Source organism: Anolis carolinensis, chromosome 5 (assembly GCF_035594765.1).
Source record: "Anolis carolinensis isolate JA03-04 chromosome 5, rAnoCar3.1.pri, whole genome shotgun sequence".
NCBI lineage: Eukaryota > Metazoa > Chordata > Lepidosauria > Squamata > Dactyloidae > Anolis > Anolis carolinensis.
In genome coordinates, this window is record NC_085845.1 from 39093401 (window position 1) to 39109353 (window position 15953).

Consider the following 15953-nt stretch of genomic DNA (forward strand, 5'->3'; position numbering starts at 1 on the left):
ACACTGGCAACGAAGGTCCGCATAGTCAAAGCAATGGTATTCCCCATAGTAACCTATGGATGCGAGAGCTGGACCATAAAGAAGGCTGAGCGAAGGAAGATAGACGCTTTTGAACTCTGGTGCTGGAGGAAAATCCTGAGAGTGCCTTGGACCGCAAGAAGATCCAACCAGTCCATCCTCCAGGAAATAAAGCCTGGCTGCTCACTGGAGGGAAGGATATTAGAGGCAAAGTTGAAGTATTTTGGCCACATCATGAGGAGACAGGAAAGCTTGGAAAAGATCACGATGCTGGGGAAAATGGAAGGAAAAAGGAAGAGAGGCCGACCAAGGGCAAGATGGATGGATGGTATCCTTGAAGTGACTGGCTTGACTTTGAAGGAACTGAGGGTGGTGACGGCCAACAGGGAGCTCTGGTGTGGATTGGTCCATGAGGTCACGATGAGTCAGAAACGACTAAACAACTGAGCAGCAGCAGCAAAGGCAACACCAGTATGAAGTTTGTGAACAAGAACATGCCCATATAATTATTTTTATTTTTGCTTTGGACTCAGTTGTTAGTAATTTGGTTCATTCTTGTACATAAATTTGTGATAATAAATTATCACTGCCAAGCTGGAAATAATGTGTTCTTGCCAGTCATTGTTGTGGGTACTAACTAAGTGTACCTTAAATACTTTTGAATTCCACTCAGAAATGTCACACGTTGCTTTTCTGGGGCTCTTACTCTTCTCTGCAGTTAAGTATGTGTCTTTGGGTGCATCTATACTTTCTATACATCTATACAATACTTTCACCATTCTGGCTCCATGCTATGGAATCCTAGGAGTTGTAGGTTGGTGAAGCACTAGTACTCTTTAGCAAAGGTGGCTAAAAACCTTGTAAAACTTCATCTTCCAGGATTCCATAGTGTCACACCTTAGCACTGGTTCGCCTTGCTCCAACACATAAACTCCACCACAGCAGGCTTGAGTTTTTTTAGTTTATTGAAGAAAGATAGCAAAACGTAATAAAAAGCAATAAAAAGTAAAATCCAATTGCAAGTGCAATCCTTAAATGCACATCAATGATTTCATAGTTATTAGTCCAAAGTCCCAAAAGTAACACAATAGATCCAAGATAACATTTATTTATTATTTATTTTATTTATTAAAGTTATATACCGCTACTCCCAGTTTGGCTCGGAGCGGTTTACAAAAATAGATTAAAACAATACACTTGGCTTTAAAATAACAATAAAAACAATAAAACAACAATAAAAACAACAATAAAAACAGACATAGCCCCGAGTTTTTCACCCATTGAAAGCTTGTCGGAAGAGCAAGGCTTTGCAGGCTTTCCAAAAGGCATGTAGGTCTCAGATAGTTTCAACTGGCAAGGCTTTCCATAAATGAGGGGCGACAATCGAGAAGGCTCTCTGCCTAGTAGAAGACAAATGATAAGTCCGTATGTTAGGGACTTCAAGCAAATTTTGGTCTTCGGACTGAAGTAATCTCTGGGGTTGGTAGGGGGGTAAGTGGGCCCTCAGGTACATTGGCCCCAGACCATGTAAGGCCTTGAAAGTTAGTACCAGTATCTTGAAAGTAATCCGGTACTCAATCGGTAACCAGTGCAGCTGTTGAAGAATTGGGGTGATATGCCACCTCGCCGGCACCCTGGCGAGAAGACGAGCCGCCGCGTTTTGCACTAGCTTCAGTTTCCGGATCACTGACAGAGGAAGGCCAATGTAGAGGGCGTTACAGTAGTCAAGCCTCGAGATGACAGTCGCCTGGATCACCGTCGTCAGGTTGTTCCTAGATAGGTAGGGAGCCAGTTGCCTAGCCTGACGTAGATGGAAAAACGCAGATCTGCTCACAGCAGAGACCTGGGCCTCCATTGTGAGCAGAGGGTCCAATAAGACACCAAGACTTTTTACAGAAGATGACGGACATAGTGTCTCACCATCCAGGGTAGGCAGCTGGATCTCCCTCCCACCCGGACAGCCCAGCCAAAGGATCTCCATCTTCGCTGGGTTTACCCTCAACCTGCTAGCACGCAACCATCCAGTAACGGCCTCAAGGCACTGATGGAAACTATCGGGTACGGAGTCCGGCCGGCCCTCCATCCTCAGAATGAGCTGAGTGTCATCGGCATACTGGTGGCACTCGAGCCCAAAGCTCCACACCAGTCGGGCAAGCGGTCGCATATAGATGTTAAATAATAGAGGAGAGAGAATAGCTCCCTGTGGGACCCCACAAGTTAGCGGAGACCACGCGGAAACCATCCCTCCCCTCACCACCCACTGTCCCCGATTCTGGAGGAAGGAGGACACCCATTTCAGGGGTATTCCCCTAACCCCCGTCATGGCTAGGCGGTGGGTCAATAGATTGTGGTCGACCGTATCAAATGCTGCTGTGAGATTCAATAACACGAGCAGCGCTGATCTGCCTTGATCCCTCTGGCAGTGAAGTTGGTCTGTGATGGCGACCAGCACAGTCTCCGCCCCGTGCCCCCTATGGAAGCCGGACTGGAAGGGATCAAGTGTCATTGAGGAACTGCTGCAACTGTTCCGCTGCTGCCCTCTCAACCACCTTGCCCAGAAACAGAAGGTTCAAGACTGGGCGGTAGCTAGCGGGAACTGAACGATCTAAGTCTGGTTTCTTCAGCAGCAGAGATACCGATGCCTCTTTTAAACCCTCTGGAAAAACTCCTTGCTCAAGAGAGCTATTTATTATATTCAACAGAGGTTCACGTAATCCATCTAGGCAGGATTTTACTAGCCAGGAGGGACACAGATCGAGGGAGCAGGTGGTCAGCCTAGCTGCAGTCATGCTCCTGTCAACAGTCTCTGCATCCAGCGGGGTAAACCAGTCGAGGATGGGCCCGGCGAGTGGCCACGGAGTCTCAAGTTCACTTACTGTATCCATCGTGGCAGGGAGTTCCCAGCGAAGAAGCAAGATCTTGTCTGCAAAATAGCTCTGGAAAACCTCAGCAGAAGGAGCCAGATCATTATTGTTTGGAACAGAAGGGACCTTTGTCAGGGATCTAATGATCTTAAATAATTGTGCTGGGTGTGAGCTCGCAGACATGAATACACAAACTTCAAAAGTAATCCAAACACAGATTCTAGGCATGAGACGAGGCTTGAACCAAAAGCATGGCAAGAGATGATCCAAAAGCGAGGTTGCTCTGACTGGAATATTTCCCAAATTACATCTCTTTTAACCCTCCTTGTAAGACATAAACACATTCTTGTGCACTCTTGTTTTTCTGCGTCTGCCAGAAATTCTCCCAGAGTGACAGAGGCCTGATTTCAACTTTAATCTGGAATCCATGTCTAACAAGCATTCATCCCCCTCACTACCATCTGAGCTCTGTTGACACTTCTCAGACTCCTGTAGAACGTCATCCTTATCTTGGCTCAACTGAGAAATTTCCACATTCCCTTGTTCCATCTGTTTTCCCAAGCCATCCTCAGCTCCCAAATCCAAATGCCTTTCTGAGTCAACAACATTCCCTGGGACAAACTGTGGCTCCACATTTCCTGGAACAAACTGCTGTTCTACATAAACACAAGATGGTCTATGTACAAAGAAAATATGTCAAAATAGCATATAGTATTATTAAAGTTCCCCGTACAAAGCTCAATTTGGTAGTCAGACTTTAATGAATGACTCAATAAATCACTAAATTTTAGCTGTTTCCTTTAAGTCACCAAGTACTCTTTAAAAACCTTTGAATGAACCTCCAGAATCACTTGCAGTTGAAATCACCACAAGCAGAGTCACTCCTTGTAAGCAATTAGGCACTATGTAAGTATATAACAGTTATAAGGGTTACCTTTACTTCTGTTAATACTGCTGGCAAAATATTTGTTACTCAATGTTTTGTTTTAGATATAAGTTCATTGTTGCTGAGTTTACCAACTCCTGAAGAAGGGGATTTTCTCCCCGAAACAGGGTACAAAAATACCCGGGAACCCCTGTAGACTTGGGACTTTATTTGGACTTTACTTGCGAACACTTTCTTGAGAGCGGTGCTCCATCATTATTTTCTTCATTCCAGTATACACCAACCATCTGTTTACTTTGTTTGGAAGATATTTTCATTGATTATGTATCCCTGAAGCCTATAAACATTGGAACCAATATCAGACTTGGATAACTTTTGTGTTAGAGCTGTTGCTCCTTTTCATTTTGTCTGACTACCAAATTGAGCTTTGTACGGGGAACTTTAATAATACTATATGCTATTTGAACATATTTTCTTTGTACATAGTCCATCTTGTGTTTGTGTAGATACTTTACAAGTATTTTGGGATTTTGTATAGTAGTACAAACTGCTGTTCCCCAAATCCCCTTTCATCATCAGACTGAACCACAACACATAGCATTTAGCTATGACAGTTAAAGTGCTGTTAAATTGCATTCATTTTACAGTGTAAACACATTCTTCGTCAACTAATATGCTTATTAACTAATGTCCAAACATCCAGTGAAGTGAGCTGCTATTACAAATCTGTTAGTCCTTGAAGTGCTACAATCCTTCTTTTAAATATTTTCTATGTCTTCCTGTTAGATCAAACTAATTACAATTAGCTCTTGGTATCTGCTGCTCTTTGGTTCCATGACACACACATGCCCTTTGTCAATAAACAATCTATGGATTCCTAAGGCCCATTATATACAATGGCATAGTAAAATATCAGAGTTTGCTTATGGGTTTTTAAAAATATTTTCCAATTGAATCCATAGATGCAGAACCTGCAGATATGGAGGGCTGACTGTATGTGAAGTATAATAACAATTAATAGCACTTTAACAGCTGCCTTTAATGGTCTGCCATAAATGTTTATGTGCAGATGAAATTTTAAAGAGTTCACACATATATGTTGTGTCTTCTGTTGGAAGGCCAGCATGGAAAAGAGTCAGAAAGGGCATTATAGAGGTGGTGCATAGTGCATATCAGTATACACTGATTATGAACATAGAGAAAGGTACTTAGTACTGGAAATGTCAAAGTGGAACATAGATCAGAAAAAACCCTAGTCTGCAGAGGCGCAACCTGAAGTTTTATCACCACCAATAAGTAATGTGTTATTAGGTCTAATTTTGAAGTGAGGTCTCAGTATCTCTCTGTGTGTTCAGTGTATCTAGACAAAACGAACTGTGCTTTTACTTAACTAGTTGCAGACATTTTATCTTGTCCCTTGAGGACTACAGAAGAGCACACACATTTTAATGACCTGCAAACAGGGAGCTGAACATCACCATCTCTCCCTATTCTGTTTAATGACAAATTATACTGTTAGAATTTTGATGCTGACTAAATATAACCACTTGGGAAAGGATGAAAAGTGCTCACAGACTCTGAAGGAATTATAATAATATTTTATTGACTTCTTTATGTAAGGATATCATCTACCTTTATTGTACATTGTAAATACTAAAATGAGAAAAAAGATTACTATCTTCATTTGTTTATTCTTGTTTTATCAATTGCTAGGTCTCTAACAAAACAAAAGAACAAATGTCTGTTTTTAAATCAATCCTACAAAATGACTCTAGGTAGCTATTATGGGTCATAAAAAGATGTTTTAGAGGCCCCTGAGGCAAAGTACAGAGACCACTGACATTTGTCATTAAATGAACACAGTCAAAAACAATACATGGGAATCAGTCTAGGATGTCAACACCCCTTGTTTGTCTTATACGTTGTGTCTAAAAGCACAATGGAGGGATGTTTAATGCATCAGAATCCAGCTTGCACATGTCAATCCATGTTATAATTATGGGTTTACTGAAGGATTGATCTCATCAGGAAATGACATAATTTCACACAATACATAGGAAATAGAAGATAGTATAGAATTGCATGCCTATTCCTATTCTCATTTCACTAGTTATCCAAACAATCCAGATCTTTTTACTATAACAAATGAATACCTATAACTGGCACCATTCATGTTGCATTAGCTATATATACACAGCTAGTCAAAGATCAGCACTATTAGTTTAACGCGTTTTACTAGAATATATACACCAGAGTTCCTCTGTTCAGGCATAAGTCATCTTTGTTAAATGGGGAACTGCAGGCTTCACAAAGGATCCAGTAATACTTCCAGGTACAAGAATTTTACTATATAATCATACCACAAATGGAGAACTCCAATCTCACAGAAGGATCTCTTGTAGTTCCAGATATGAACATTTTATATTATAACCTTAGCACTTGCATGGAATAGGAAAGGCTCACAAGATGGTGCTTCAAAACTGAGATTGTCCTTGAGGTCATGAAACGTTGGAGACAATCAGCCATTTATGATTGAGCACCCACCAAAAGTAGAAAAATAATAGAGAGTACAGGCAACACTATATTCAGTTATATATAGAAATTCATGTCCTTGAAAAGGTTTCTTGTTTTGCTGTTTGTTTGTTTTTTGTTTGTTTGTTTTTTGCAATTACAGTAGAGTCTCACTTATCCAACATAAACGAGTCAGCAGAACATCAGATAAGCAAATATGTTGGATAGGGAGGGATTAAGGAAAAGCCTATTAAACATCAAATTAGGTTATGATTTTACAAATTAAGCACCAAAACATCATGTTATACAACAAATTTGACAAAAAAAGTAGTTCAGTATGCAGTAATGCTATGTAGTAATAACTATATTTACGAATTTAGCACCAAAATATCACGATGTATTGAAAACATTGACTACAAAAATGCGTTGGATAATCCAGAATGTTGGATAAGTGAATGTTGGATAAGTGAGACTCTACTGTACTAAGACATAATGAGGTTGCATTACAATTGTAATGGGGTTTTAACTTTGAACATGTTTTAATGGTTTTAAAATTGGAATTTTTAAAATACTGTTGATTAGAGATGTGCGATTTATAAAATGATTCAAAAGTCATTACAAAACTGGGGATGCTGGCATTTTGTTTCTAAAGTATAGTTAGTGAAAAATGCATCATTAAAATGAGTGTAACGAAATTTCATTACTATTTCGTTACAGTAATTGCACATACATTACTATAAATGAGGAAATTTCAGGGGCTTCCTTCTCCTTCATTTTTAAAGCTATTGGGATGAAACGTGCTAAGATGGTAGATCACCTTTACCACTGTTAGCCAACCATATTTCAGAATGTTTCACTTATCCATGGATCTTTTGGGAATTTTTAAAATGTTTATAAGCAACAGAAGAGAAGCTCATGGAGTCTGCTTTTTCACCATGATTTCACAGTTAGCAAACATGCTTATGGCTATGCTGTAAATTTTTGGAAATAAAGTTAAAGGCCATCCTGATATGGACTGAAAATAAGAGAGTGGACTGCATTTGTCCCTCGTGTTCAAAAGTGGCTGTTTTTGAACTAGGAAGGATAAGGGAGGTGTGAGCAAAAGTACAAGATTGATGGTTTTACGATCCTCCTTATCATGGGTTGTTTACCTACATGGGCTATGCCCACATATCGAATATTGCCTCTTAAGTACAACATTTTATGAATTTGATTCGAATTACGAGGCAAATGGAAAAATGCACACCTCTAATGTTTATATATAATCCTGTTTTAATGTTTGCAAATTTGAATATTTAAAATTGTATGCTGATTCTTTTTATGTTAAGTCGCTTTTAATCTTCTGTAGGAGAGATAAAGCAGGGTATAAATAAATTAGGATGATAATGATAAAGCAACTAAAACTTACAGCCTCATTACAATTATAATGTACTATGGGTGCACTGCAACACCATGTACTGAAGCCCCATTTCTATGGTTCTAAAGGTAACCCCCAGTTTTGTAATGACTTCACTTCGGCAGAAAAAATGGAATCCAAAGATACAGAATGGGGGGCGCCTGGCTAGACTGCAGTACATGTGGAAAAGATCTTGGAGTCCTTGTGGACAACAAGTTAAACGTGAACCAACAATGTGATGCGTCTGCTAAGAAAGCCAATGGGATTTTGGCCTGAATAAATAGGGGTATAGCATCTAGATCCAGGGAGGTCATGCTACCCCTCTATTCTGCCTTGGTCAGACCACACCTGGAATACTGTGTCCAATTCTGGGCACCGCAGTTGAAGGGAGATGTTGACAAGCTGGAATGTGTCCAGAGGAGGGCGACTAAAATGATCAAGGGTCTGGAGAACAAGCCCTATGAGGAGAGGCTTAAAGAACTAGGCATGTTTAGCCTGCAGAAGAGAAGGCTGAGAGGAGACATGATAGCCATGTATAAATAAAAAAGGGGTAGTCATAGGAAGGAGGTAGCAAGCTTGTTTTCTGCTGTCCTGGAGACTAGGATGCAATGGGACAATGGCTTCAAACTACAGGAAAGGAAATTCCACCTGAACATCAGGAAGAACTTCCACACTGTGAGAGCTGTTCGGCAGTGGAACTCTCTCCCCCGGACTGTGATGGAGAGTCCTTCTTTAGAGGCTTTTAAGCAGATGCTGGATGGCCATCTGTCGTGGGTGCTTTGAATGCGATTTCCTGCTTCTTGGCAGGGGGTTGGACTGGATGGCGCATGAGGTCTCTTCCAACTCTACTATTCTATGATTCTATGATTCTATGACTTTTGAATCATTTTATATCGTATTATTACACACTTGAGTCACTAACTTGTGCTCTTCTGTGGGTGTTGAGATAACATTGTGTTGGATGGTAAGACAGTATGTTTTCTTCTGTACAGGAGTGGTTTGTAGCACTCTGAACTTCTTAGTGATATCAAAGCACCTAGTATAGTTACTTTTGAGAAATGGGAAAACTTAAGAATTAAGTTTTTCAATTATAACTATAATGACAGCTCTAAACTTATAACTGTATTAAATTTAAAAAATCTAAAAAAAATGACTTGCCTAGTTCTACAAATACCTACATGTCCCATACTTTTCCTCTCAGTATACGTAGCTGAAGGCAGATAAGAAGGAAGAATGTATTCTTCTTTTCTCTGCCAATATCTCTGGATTGTTGGCATTTCAAAGGAATCTGGCAGAACATGAGGATCTTTTAGAAAGAAAAAGAAATATAATTAAGCATTATTGCTTGGGGGGAGCTATAATTTAGCAATGATTTTCTGCAAAACCAAGCTGTGGAACAAACAAACCAAAATAAGAAATTACTTTTTAAAAGAAAGCAAGACACAAAGTAAAATATTTGATGACTTTAATCATACAAGCTGTTCAACAAAATTGTAGTAGTTAGGTTAAAATCTTGTAGAAAAGGGGCAGAGTCACCTCACCAGATGGTCTTTTGATAACAGAGCTTCTTGACATTGCAAACTGAAGAACATGTTCAAATTCTTCCCAAAATGGTTAGGAGCACCTAATCAAATGGTTGGGAGATGGTACTTCTAAATATGATTTGTGACATATTTTAAACAGATGACTAGCTATAATGTACTAACTTTATCTCTATATGGGTTCAATTAGCAGTTATGAGACTCATGTCTTATAAGGATAACCAAAGAACATATAACAAATAAGTCTTCTACAGAGGAACAAGGTACATGAGTTTGCAAATGGCACTTTTTCCAAGTCCTCATATGATCTTTTTGAGACAGAAGCAGTGAGGATCATTGGGATGGAAGAAGATGTGGACACATTTTCAATGTCTGAAATTGTCTTCTCAGAAATTAGTTGAATTGCCTGATTTTTTTATATGCATGGAAAACAGGCTTCTCAAGTAAAAAAGCATCAACTTCCTTTCAAACAGCTGCTTTGAACTTTCAAACAGAATCAAAGTTCAAACTCAATCAAATCTTTTTTATGATGGCTTTTCAGGAATATATATTGGGGGTGGTGGTGGTATTAAATGAAAGCTCTGCTGGCTGGTAAACCCCACTATAATAATCTATGGGGTAGCTCCAAAGTCATTCCTTTCCCATGTTGCTTTTGTAATTCCTTTGTCTGTATTCACAGAGATATAACCCTGGGGGAAAAAACAAATTTGGGGATTAAGCCACAAGGAAGGACGTAAACTCAACTTCCATAGGTAATCCATGGGAATGGCTTCCATCTCCCCACTTCTAGTTTCAATCAATGCCTTTTCCCCTTATCTTTCTATAAAAAAGTATAAGGTAAGAACTATAAAAACTAATTTAAAATGTATCTGAATGGGGTAAAAGTTGGTGATGGTGGCAGTATTTGCATGTGTAGTTTGTAATTGTGTTTTGAACAATCACATGGTATTGTTTCCATCTTCTTTCCATGATGTTGTGGCAGGGGTTGCCCCACAATGTCCTGAATTCCACTGTAATTGAAAAACCCCCACCTATTTCTGCTCAAACTCAAAGATTGTTGAAGCAGAAGGCAATATCCATCTCTGGATGTGAAGATGGCACAATTGATGACCAGAATCTGCATTTTTGCCAGTCAATATCTGCTCTCAATCAGAATTACGCCCAGTTAATTCTGGTTCCTAAGTAAGCGAGCATAGTTTTGCAGTGGCCATTTTCCATGGCAAATATAATTTGTACCAGTATTTTTACAGAATGTATTTATTCATAATTTATGCAGTGTTTACCATTTCAGTCTGGGTGGGGGGGCAATCTAACAGTACCTTAGGTAAAGATTTCCCTTGACATCGTGTTTGACTCTGGGGGGTGGTGCTCATCTCCATTTCTAAGCTGAAGAGCTGGTATTGTCCGTAGATACCTCCTAGGTCATGTGGCCAGCATGACTGTATGGAATGTTACCTATTGATCTGCTCACATTTGAATGTTTTCAAACTGCTAGGTTGCCAAAAGCTGAGCCTAACAGTGGGAGTTCACTCCTCTCCCTGGATTCCATCCACCGACCTTTTGGTCAGCAAGTTCAGCAGCTCAGAGATTTAACCCACGGCACCACTAGAGCATTAGATATTAACAAATTAACTATAGCAAATGTTTTGAGGCTAGGAATTACACAATAATTCTATGCACTTAAGAAACTGCCACTAATTGTGCCCTTCACACGACACAAGCTGTCAGGACCCAGGCTGCAGAGCACCAATAACCATGTGCAGAGACCAGAATCTATCTAATATCTTTATTAAAGGAATATATAAAGTCAATAAAAACAAGTGTAGAATATAGTTCAGAAGTAGACCTTTCAGGAAAGGTCAAAAATAGTCCAGGAAATCAATGTCCAATATGTGATATTAGAGTCCAAAGTTGTAATCCCAAACCGAAACACACTCTTTGCCAAGCAAAGTGTGGGGAAATGACAGGGTCCTTAAGTCCAATGGAGCTTGACAACAAGGCTGGAAGCAAACTAGATTCTTGGCAAACAAGGCTTGATACGTGGCTACAAAAGGCAAGAAGCAAGAACAGGGTCCGTGGCGAGGTCCGTGGAAACAAGGAAAGCTTGATGCTAGAACAAGGTCCGTGGAACAAGGCTTGGAACTTGGTCCTGGAGGCAAGGGTCTGGAGTAGCGTAGTCCACACACGATCTCACTCCACAAGGTGACGAATTGACTCCGCGAGGATTTCTTTGCGGCCAAACACCTATATAGAATCTTGTTTTCCCGCCAAGGAACACTTTCCCTGGGGAACAAGAAACGAAACCTATACTGTGTCCAGATGCATGACTCCTTAGAATTTCCCAAGGGAAACAGACTTAATCAGCTAATTGTCTGGCAGCTATCCTGGCGCTCCTGCGAGTTGCCTCCCGAGCGCTTCTATCTTGATTATAATAATCCCGGCGAGAAAATGGGGGAGATTTCTGCTCAAGGCTTGTTTGGCTGACTTCCTGTGGACAAACATCTCGCAGGTGCAAGGGCTCCAATTCTGGCTGAAACGGTTGGAAACCCAAGTTTTCCTCTTCATCAGCCACAATAGTACTAGGAACGGGACTACATGGCCCATGAGTCATCACACAAGCTTCAAATGTGGAGTAGAGGTTGCGGAGATGTGGGGTAGAATCTTTATATCCCACCGCTGCCACCAATTGTGGAGATGTGGGGGAAGGGAGGAATCTTTTTATTAATTATTTTATTATATATATATATATATATATATATATATATATATATATATATCTGCTGCCACCAATTGTGGAGATAATCATATATTAATAAAACTTTATTTATACCCCGCCACCATCTCCCCAATGGGGACTCGGGGCGGCTTACATGGGGCCATGGCCAGACACCATACAATATAACAAAATAAACAGCAAATCATAACACAATATAACAGTGCAAAATCATCGTATATATATTACAACACAAATCGGAGAAAACAATGAAAACCAGGGCAGGCCACATGAACACTTAATTAAAAACTCGGGAGAGAGAGACATAGGAATAAGGGAAACAGGGAAATAAAATGGTGAAGCAGTCTAAAGGATAAAATCCAAGGGGAATAGCCAGAGTGATATATTACATTTACTCCCCAAAGGCACATCGGAAAAGCCATGTTTTTAGATCTTTCTTAAAGGCTAACAAGGTGGGGGCTTGCCTAATCTCAGTGGGCAATGAATTCCACAGTCGGGGGGCCACAGCAGAAAAAGCCCTCACCCTCGTTCCCACAAGACGGGCCTGGGACAGAGGCAGTGGCGAAAGGAAGGCCTCCCCGGATGAACGGAGGGAACGAGCAGGTTTATGGTAGGAGATACGGTCACGAAGGTAGGTGGGTCCCAAACCGTTTAGGGCTTTATAGATGATGGTCTGCACCTTGAATTGGGACCGGAAAATGAACGGCAGCCAGTGGAGCTCTTTAAACGGGAGTAGATCGTTCCCTGTAACTCGCCCCTGTTATTAATCTGGCTGCCGAGCGCTGGACCAATTGTAGTTTCCGGGCCGTCTTCAAGGGAAGCCCCACGTAGAGCGCATTGCAGTAGTCCAGTCTAGAGGTAACTAAGGCATGCACCACCGTGGTCAAGTCAGACTTCACGAGGTATGGTCGCAGTTGGCGCACAAGTTTGAGTTGTGCGAAAGCCCTCCCGGCCACCGCCGACACCCGAGCCTCAAGCGTCAACGCTGAATCCAGGAGGACCCCCAAACTGCGGACCTGTGATTTCAGGGGGAGTGCGACCCCGTCCAGCACAGGTTGCCACCCAATACCCCGATCAGACGGGCGACTGACCAGGAGGGCCTCTGTCTTGTCAGGATTGATCCTCAGCTTGTTCCTCCTCATCCAGTCCGCCACAGCGGCCAGGCACTGGTTCAGAATCCGAGGGGCTTCCTTGGAGTTAGATGGAAATGAGTAGTGGATTTGCGTGTCATCTGCGTAGAGATGGCAACACCCTCCAAAACTCCGGATGACCTCTCCCAACGGTTTCATGTAGATGTTAAATAGCATGGGGGATAAAATAGACCCTTGCGGGACCCCACAGGTCAATGGCCAGGGGTCCGAGCAGGTATTCCCCAGCTTCACCATCTGGGAATGACCCTCCAGGAAGGACTGGAGCCACTGCAGAACCGTGCCACCAAGCCCCATCCCGGAGAGCCTCCCCAGAAGGATACCATGGTCGATGGTATCGAAAGCCGCTGAGATGTCCAAGAGAACCAGCAGGCTCACTCTCCCCCTGTCCAGCTCCCTGCAGAGGTCATCCACCAAGGAGACCAGAGCCGTCTCGGTACTGTGCCCAGGCCTGAAGCCAGACTGCGAGCGGTCCAGAAGATCAGTGTCATCGAGGAACTCCTGGAGCTGCGTGGCAACCACCCGCTCCAGAACCTTGCCCAAAAACGGGAGGTTGGAGATTGGTCTGTAGTTGTTACAAATAGATGGATCAAGCGAGGGTTTTTTAGTAGTGGTTTTACTACCGCCTGCTTAAAGTAGGATGGAACTGACCCCTGAACCAAAGAAGCATTTATTATGGTCACAAACCAATCCAACAACCCATCTTTGGCCAGCTTAACCAGCCAGGAGGGGCAAGGATCCAGAGCGCAGGTGGTCACCCTCACAGACCCAAGAATCCCCTCCACGTCATCAGGAAGAACAAGCCGGAAAGAATCCCATAAGATCGAACAGACAGGTACCTCGGTTACCTCCGCTGAGACCACAATTGAACTGGAGTCTAGCTCAAGGCGTATCTGAGCAACTTTGCCTGCAAAATGGTGCGCGAAATCGCTGCACCCAGTTGCCAAGTCATCGGGAAGCCCCTGGGCCTCAGGAGGCCGCAGGAGCTCCCCCACAACTCGGAACAACTCCGATGGCCTGTTGGCTGCAGACTCTATGCGGGCAGTCGTGAAAACTTTCCTGGCTGCTCGCAGTCACGGAGTACGCCTTAATAGCGGCTTTAGCCCGTGCTTGGTTGGACATGTCCCGAGATTTCCTCCAGATGCACTCTAGTCCCCTCCTCCTATGCTTCATCACAGCCAACTCCTCGATAAACCAAGGAGTCGACGCAACTCTACGCAGTGAGAGGGGACATTCGGGAGCGATCGTGTCCAATGCCCTTGATAGCTCACTATTATAGCGATCAACCAGGACATCGACAGGATCGCCAGTCTCCAGGACAGGAAGATCCCCAAGAGACCTCAGAAGTCCATCCGGATCCATCAGTCTCCTGGGGCAGACCATCTTAATGGGTCCACCACCCCTGCGGAGGTTAGAAGGCACGGCAATACTTAAACAGATCAGATGATGGTCAGACCATGACAATGGAAGAATATTTTGCTCTTCCACTCTGACTGTCCCACCGTCCACAACAAAAACAAGGTCCAAAGTGTGTCCTGCCTGATGTGTGGGCCCTGATATAACTTGAGACAGCCCCATGGTTGTCATGGCAACCATGAAATCCTGAGCTGCACCTGTCAATGTGGACTCGGCATGAATGTTAAAGTCTCCCAAAACTATCAGTTGTTGGGAGACAAGGGCCGCATTGGAGACCACATCTGCTAGCTTGGACAGAGAGACTGCTGGGTCGCGGGGTGGACGGTACACCAACAGAATCCCCAAGCTGTCTCAGGCTCCCACCCTCAGGAAGACACAGTCGAACCTCGGAGATTGTGGAACGGCGCATCTGATCAGGGCGATGGACTGCCGAAAGATCACCGCAACTCCTCCTCCCCACCCCCCAACTCTGGCCTGTTGATGCACCCCAAAACCAGGAGGACACAGCTGGGTGAGATTCACACCTCCCAGCTCATCCAGCCATGTCTCGGTGATGCATGCCAGATCTGCCCCCTCATCCAGGATCAAATCCTGGATGACAGCTGTTTTACCATTGACAGATCTGGCGTTCAAAAGCAGGACCTTAAGGTTGGGGGGTCTGTCCTGAAGACTACCACACCTAATCCTCTCCAGGGTCGCAAAAACTCTGTTGCGCTTCTCCCTGGGTTGATGGTGACCGTGCTTTCTCCTCCCCCATATCACCTCAATGTCAGGCAGAAGGGAATTTATCTTCTTTATTCTTCTTGTTTACTTCAGATGGTATCGTGACTTAGTTTTGAATATAGGTGACAGAGACTTGGATATTGAAGAACAAAAACAAGTTTATTTCAGGCGCAGAGCTTAGTGGTTACAGTAACTTCTTTAAAGGCACTTAGATAATGGTTGCAAAGATATTAACTGATCGCTTTGGATCTAACTGGGATTACTTCCCCTTACTACTCAGACTCTACAAATAAACCTAAACAAGTCACCTAACTTGCTTAATTTAACACCACCAGAGATCTGAGTTCCCCTGGTTTCCCTAACCTGGAACCAGTGTCTTCCCTGGGACTAAAAATCACAGACTAAACTGTTTTTTAAAACATTCCCGCCTTTTCCTTCAAACGGCGGTTGGCTCCGCCCTCATTGCTATGGTAACCTGTCTCAGAATGCTGAGGTGGCTACCATCCCCCACGCAATGGTGACTAATACTTACCCTTTTAAACATAGTTAAACATGACTTTTAAAACAAAATTAAACAAACATGGCATCTATAAATCAAAATAAAAACACACTTCTTTACAGAGGTATCTTGCCATTTGCGAGTTTTTCCCACAATAAATTGGCAAGCAATTTATTCCTCAATTCCCCACATGGAGACATGTAAAAAAGCCCAGTTT